The 6284-nt window shown below is 48.9% G+C and overlaps 1 long non-coding RNA gene across 1 annotated transcript; it reads right to left on the bottom strand.

The window, feature by feature from the left end:
* Positions 1–769: 769 nt before the first annotated feature.
* LOC119325735 lies at positions 770–2618 on the bottom strand. The gene is made up of 3 exons (XR_005157662.1): positions 2557–2618; positions 1475–1675; positions 770–898 (listed from the first exon to the last, which is right to left on the bottom strand). It is a non-coding gene; the product is annotated as an uncharacterized LOC119325735 (long non-coding RNA).
* Positions 2619–6284: the final 3666 nt, after the last annotated feature.

The following is a 6284-nucleotide window of genomic DNA, read 5'->3' as shown; positions in this document are numbered from 1 at the left end:
CACACACACCCAACCTCGACTCCCGGCCTGGATCTGCATCATCTGGCAGGGACCGGCCACACGCCCAGCGACGGGAGGTTCCCGAACGGCCACACCATGTCGCCACGAGAGGACCTAGGGACCTCCACAAGAGTAGCTCACCAACGGCCAGACGCCGGAGCATGTCCCGCAGCCGCCCGAACCGACCCGCCCCACCACCATGGACCGCCACCACGCCGTCGCAGCCCACACCCACGCAGTTGCCAACATGGCCGCTGCCAAGACCTCACACCGCACGCCGACGCCCAGAGGACAGATCCGAGCGGATCTGACCGAAGACCACGGAGGCGCCCGCCCCCGATCTCGAACCACCCGGTCCCCACTGGGCCCTGCGGGACACCAGCACAGCCGAACCACCAGCCATCCCACGGTGCCCTTGCAGCTCCGCCGCATCCACCCACCACCACCACACCGCCTCACTCCACCGTGACCTAGATCCGAGGGATGTGCCCCCGCGCCCTTGGGTGCCCGCACCACCCAATCAGCCACCAAGGCTTCGCCCGACAGCTTCCTCTAGCAGCGACAAAAGGGGTGGACAGGAGGTGTGGCGACCCTGTCGGCTAGGGATTTGGGGCTCCGCCCGAGTCGCCCGAGCGGGTTCCCTTTCATGTCAAAGATTGGAACAAGAAACAGGCGGAGAACAAACCTCAGAAGCTACGGGAACAATGAGGGGAGGCGGCGGCATAGGATGGGACGGAGCGCCTTCGTCACGGCGACCGGTCGCCAATGAGTGGTCCTGCTCCGTGCAGCCATGCTCACCTCCTCCTGGCGGCATCAAATCCTTGGCTTGGGGATCAGTGCCTCGAACTCTAGGGTTTGGGAAGGGGAAAAGAGCGGCGGCTGTGTCGTCGTCTCCCATCTGCATGGGAAGGCTGGGCATCACGACTTATTTTCCCGACACAGTAGTCAACCCGTGCAGGTGCACGGGATGGCAAATTTAATTAACAAGCTCACAAAATATCTAAAATATTTCCGTAAAAAATAGGGCTACAAATAAGTACTCACTCGGTTTATTTTTTATTACTCACTCGGTACATTTTTGTGAAGTGTGTTAATTTTTCAAAAGTGAGACCTTTCTATATTTGATGAGTTTCTAGAAAAATATCATATCTACAACACAAAATCAGTATCGCTAGATCCATCATGAAATTTATTTTTAATATTTCATTTAATTAATATTGTACATATTGGTAGTTTTTCTATAAACTGGCCAAAGATAAGAAAAAAGTTTAACTTTTATAAAAAGGGACCGAGGGAGTAATAGAAATGTTGAAGAAAAGTTAGGCATATGTTTTAAAATAGTTATTTTTAAAGCGGATGAAATTCTTGCTTATAGAAATAAATTTAGGGAAAAATAAATTACTTTCCTCCAATTTGTTGTGAGTTAGATTGTATGACAGAACAAATGGAGGTCAAATAGAAGAGAAAGAATTACCATAGTTCTTTTCCCAGATTTCATTGTACTTATAACATACTCTTTTCAGTTGGCCGATAATGCTTCCGCTTTTTCCAAAAAAGAGAAAGTTGAAAAAGCAGGAATTGATTACGACTGATAAGCAATGGGTATGATTGATTAGCATTACAGCTGCATGTTTCGAATCCAGGCCTTGGGCAACAATTTGGTCCATTGCAATTCCTGAAAAACGACACGATCATTAATATTTTTGTGAACACTTGTATTTACAAACCATGCTTACTCATAAGAATGTGATACGGGTGGCTGAATAAGGGAAATGGATAGAAGCTAAGTAAATTCTACTCCGTATATCAGTATCAATATATGTTGTTATCCTTTGCAAATTCTTCGCCAGTACATGCCCACAGTTATTATAAACAAATAATGTGCTAAAAACACTTCAATATATAAAGATTTGTAGGAAGGAAACTCATGTTAGTTTAAGCAGCCCATAGTCAGGGTAGAAATGTCTGATGTAAACTAAATGAGTAGGTATGCTTATACAATGGAAAATTTAAATAGAAAAAAATTCACATAGTGATAATACAAAAGGATCACATTTGCTGTAACAAACCTTATTAAGCCAACATAAAATACACTTGAGAAATTTAGACAACTAAAAAACTTTATACCATAAAATGGACCATATGGTGGTAAAAACATAAATCTACATCCCAGCAACATTGGTTGGCAAATCCAACATCCTTCTTAATTGCAATATAAATCAAACTAAATGAACTTTATTCTGTCAATATTGTCTGAGCCTAAAGAACAACAGTGCACTGCTGAGAACAAATACTATAATTTAGTAAACCAATGTCAGAACGTACCAAATTACATAATTCTAGTAACTTTATCACACCAAATTATATCAACCTCCTTATTTTACATACGGCCTCTTATTTTCTTGTAGATTAGTAGTCCAGATTAAATTCAAGCCATTAAAACTAGCGTCCACCAGATAAGATGGTTAGGTCTTTTTATTTTTATTCAATAACCATTAAATTTTCTAGGGAGTCTCTAAAAACATTAAAATCATAGGGATGCAAACAGTGACAGACCCAGAAACTTCTCGAAAGCCGAGGAAGAACACAAATTAAGGTGCGTAAGATGCTAGTTTTTTCATAAAAATCACCGTATTAATCATCTAACATAAGACATCATGTAGTCGGCAAGCCCGGGCATGAGAGATCCTAGATTAGTCCCTGGATACAAAGAAAAAACATGATCATTCTACAATTTTCACAGCAAGGTATTATCTTTCATGAAATCCTATGACAAGAGAGGGTTAACTGGGAAAGAGGTAGACACTCACTAATACTGAAGCACATTCTCTGTCAAAGAAAACACTTCAGCCATCTGAAATTAATATCCTTGAGGATAACCACAGGAACCAACAAATTTAGAAAAATTGAGCCCCATAGCCATCTGTATGCAAAGAGAGAGAATGTGAAATAAGTAAAATCTAGTGGTTAGTTACAACTTCACTAATTAGTCCCTTCACTTTCATTCTGATACCTTGCGAACCATTTTACGGAAGTACATATAATATTTTGACAGGTCAGGAATAGATAGTGAAAAAGATAAGTCTCTTCACAGAAAAATTGAATTCATAGTAATTTTGACGATCATCAGGGTGAACTTCTATATGAGAATAAAAGAGCTACAGCTGCACTACATTCAACACATAATGGATTAACTATTTGCCTAATTCTCAAGACAATATCATGGCCACAGTTCCATATTGGTCCAAACTACCAATCCATACACGTAGAATTATTTTGCGGAAACTAATCCATGCACATGATTCTGTTTAGCATTCAACAAGGCGTGCAGGTAGGAACCCGATACAATTTTTCCACCTTAACAAAACAACCTGCAAGGTGATCAAAACTACCAATTTTCCATGTCTCTTGCTTTTTATGGGAACATATATAACAATTTGATTATACCCTTCCAATTATGGTTGTCAGTACTGTCGCCCTGAGGGCTGCAGAACCAGGGATGAGGAAGCTGAAGGCGGTCGAGAGCAGCGCCAAGGGAAATGTGTTGCCGCCTTTTATTTTCTCTTTAGGGCTTGTTGAGCTGTGCCCTCAGCAGAACCCTCTGTTATACTTTCTTTGTTGTCTGCTACTTTGGCGTGCATGTGCGGTGTGAACATTTGTTGGACCTTGTGCTTCTGGTGGTTGCTTTATTTATAAAGCGGGGTGAAAGCTTTTTTCGGTAATATTTGTATAACTAGTGGGCCATCTGCGAGTGTCATGTTCATTTGGGGGCTGAGTGTGTGAAAATCTATTAGCTATATATAAGCACGACCGTTGGCTGGAATTGGCAGCGACTAAATGAAATAGCTCATATTTTCTCTCCTCATACCTACTATTTCTGTGGTTTCTTCTTCTTCTTCCCAAGTATCCTCTTCTCGATCCCAAATCTGGGCAGGAAATCCTCAGCAAGGATATGACAAGTGGTATTCAGAGCTAGATAGTTCCGTCTTGTGCTTCGCATACTCAAGATTCTCTCTGTAACATCGACTGGTCGGTTGTCGATTGCTCACGCGGTTGGCTGTAAATCCGAGATCGGCGTTGGAGAAATCCAGAGGAAGCTGCAACGGTGCCGTTCAAGCCAAGTGCTCAGACACGACACCAGGTAGAGGTGATGGGGTCATTCGAGGAGAACGTAACGCAGGCATTTGCGGCTCTGCAGCTACTGCAGGAGCAAGTGGAAGGAATTTTGGAAATCAAGGCGCGACTGGATGGGTTGGACAACAAGTTTGAGGAATAAGTCGCTCGGCTGGATCAGGTGCAGTCCAAAGTAAACATATTTGTGAGCTCTATTGGAGAGATCCATCAGGAACAGGTTCATGTGGCGCGAGTGTTAAAGGAATCCACCAGTGTTCGGGACGCGGATCTGGAGCGGATGGCAGCGAAGGGTTGTTATGCAGTGTCGCCCACAGCGGCGACGCAGCCAAGGGTTCATGTTCGCAGGGGGGCAACATGGACAGCTTCCTCCTGTGGATCCAGGAAAGGTATCACACACACCTCAAAAAAATTCTTCCTCTGACTAGCATGGATCCAAGCGCACCTGGATGCCTAAGATGGAATTTCCACAGTTTGATGGGGAAGGAATTCGAATTTGACTTGATAATTGAAGCTTATTTCCTGTTGTATCAAACTCCTGAAAACTTAAAAGTAATGTCTGCATCTCTGCACTTACATGGAAATGCTGCACACTGGTACCAGTCATATAAACTGTCTGATTACTGTTCATCATGGAGTCAGTTTTCTGTGGCCATGCTGCAGGAATTTGACCTCGATGTGCATAGAGATTGCATGAGAGGTCTGTGGTTTTAAAACAGACTCGAACTGTTCAGTAATATCCGAGTAATTTCAATCAGCTTGTGTACCAAGTCAAACTATATGAAGGGTCTGTCAGTGAAATATTTTTGGTTACTCAATTTGTACTTGGATTGAAAGGTGATATAAGAGCAGCTGTTGAAATTCATTGCCTCTTACAGTTCATACTGCAACTGTATATGCTCTAGTACAAGAGGCAGTGCTGGAATTAAACAAAGAACAGCAGGGACGATATAGCACAAATGGGGGTTATATACCACAACAAGAAAAGAAGCAGAGCGGGCACTAGAGCAATAGACCAAGGAGTGAGACGGGTCCTGATGGCGGACTGCTCTGGCGACGGCGCTGGCGATCCCAGGGGCGACTCGTCCGGCGCGGCGTCTCCCCCTGCCACGCCGCCTCCGCCCTCCCCCTCGGCCGCGCCTCCCTCCTCCGACCTCCTCGCCGCGGCTTCGCCGCCCGCCTCCCCGTCGCGCCCCCCGTCGCCCCTTGCCCCCGCGCGGGTCATCTGGGTTGACCTAGCGGCCGCCCCGTGGTGTGCCGCGACCGCGTCCCCCCTCCCGCTCCTGCCCGTGCCCGATGGCCGGATGGCGCCGGTGGCCTTACTCCCAGGGGTGGGAGTTCGGCCGCCCGCCCGCCTGCCCGGCGCCGGCACCGGACGCTGAACTCGTCTCAGTCGCCGGGGAGTAAAGGGGCGACATTGGGGTCGGGCCGCCGCCACTGTCGCCGGCTGCAGGGCTGGGGGGTCACGGGCCGCGCCGACCACGGCGCCGCTCGGCTGTCGTGGTGCGTTGGTGCCCTCTCGGGTCCGGTCGCAAGCTCGGCCATAGCATGGCCGACGCTGTCCTCGGTCATGTCGCGACGTTCGCCATTTCGCCCTTCCATATCTGCCTTTGGCGCCCCCCTTCCCCGTTCGCCGGTGCCCTCTCGTGCCCTCCTCCGGCCACGCCCGCCCAGCCCTGCCCCGGCGCCGGCGGCGGCGGCGCTGGGAAACCCTGCCTCCTCGCGCGGGTGCTGGGCCGCCCGTCACTCTTGGGCCCTCCCATGGGCCGGCCTGTGTGGCCCTCTGCGAGTGCGGGCGGTATTGGGTCGCGGCTATCTGTGGCTGCGGGCCCACCCAGGCCACACATTTGGCCTACCCTAGGGTTCCTAATCCAACCGGTCTCCTCCCTTGCGCCTCCCTCCCGCCGCCCCGACCCATCCCCTTCCCTCCCCGCGATTGCGGCTGCCCCTTCGTCTCCGGCTCCGGCAGCGTCCCCCTCCTCCCCTTGCAGCCATGGCCCGGAACTGGGGCGATCACGCCGGTCGGCCCAAGCGCGGCCGCGACGAGCGCCGGGACGCTCCCCGTTCCTCCCCTGACGGGTTGCGTCATGAGGCCGACCTCCGGCAGCAGCTCACATCCCGGCCTCCCTCCCGCCGGTCCCCCGCCCGTGAGA

Source organism: Triticum dicoccoides, chromosome 1B, assembly GCF_002162155.2.
Source record: "Triticum dicoccoides isolate Atlit2015 ecotype Zavitan chromosome 1B, WEW_v2.0, whole genome shotgun sequence".
NCBI lineage: Eukaryota > Viridiplantae > Streptophyta > Magnoliopsida > Poales > Poaceae > Triticum > Triticum dicoccoides.
This window is presented reverse-complemented; position numbering and strand designations above follow the sequence as displayed.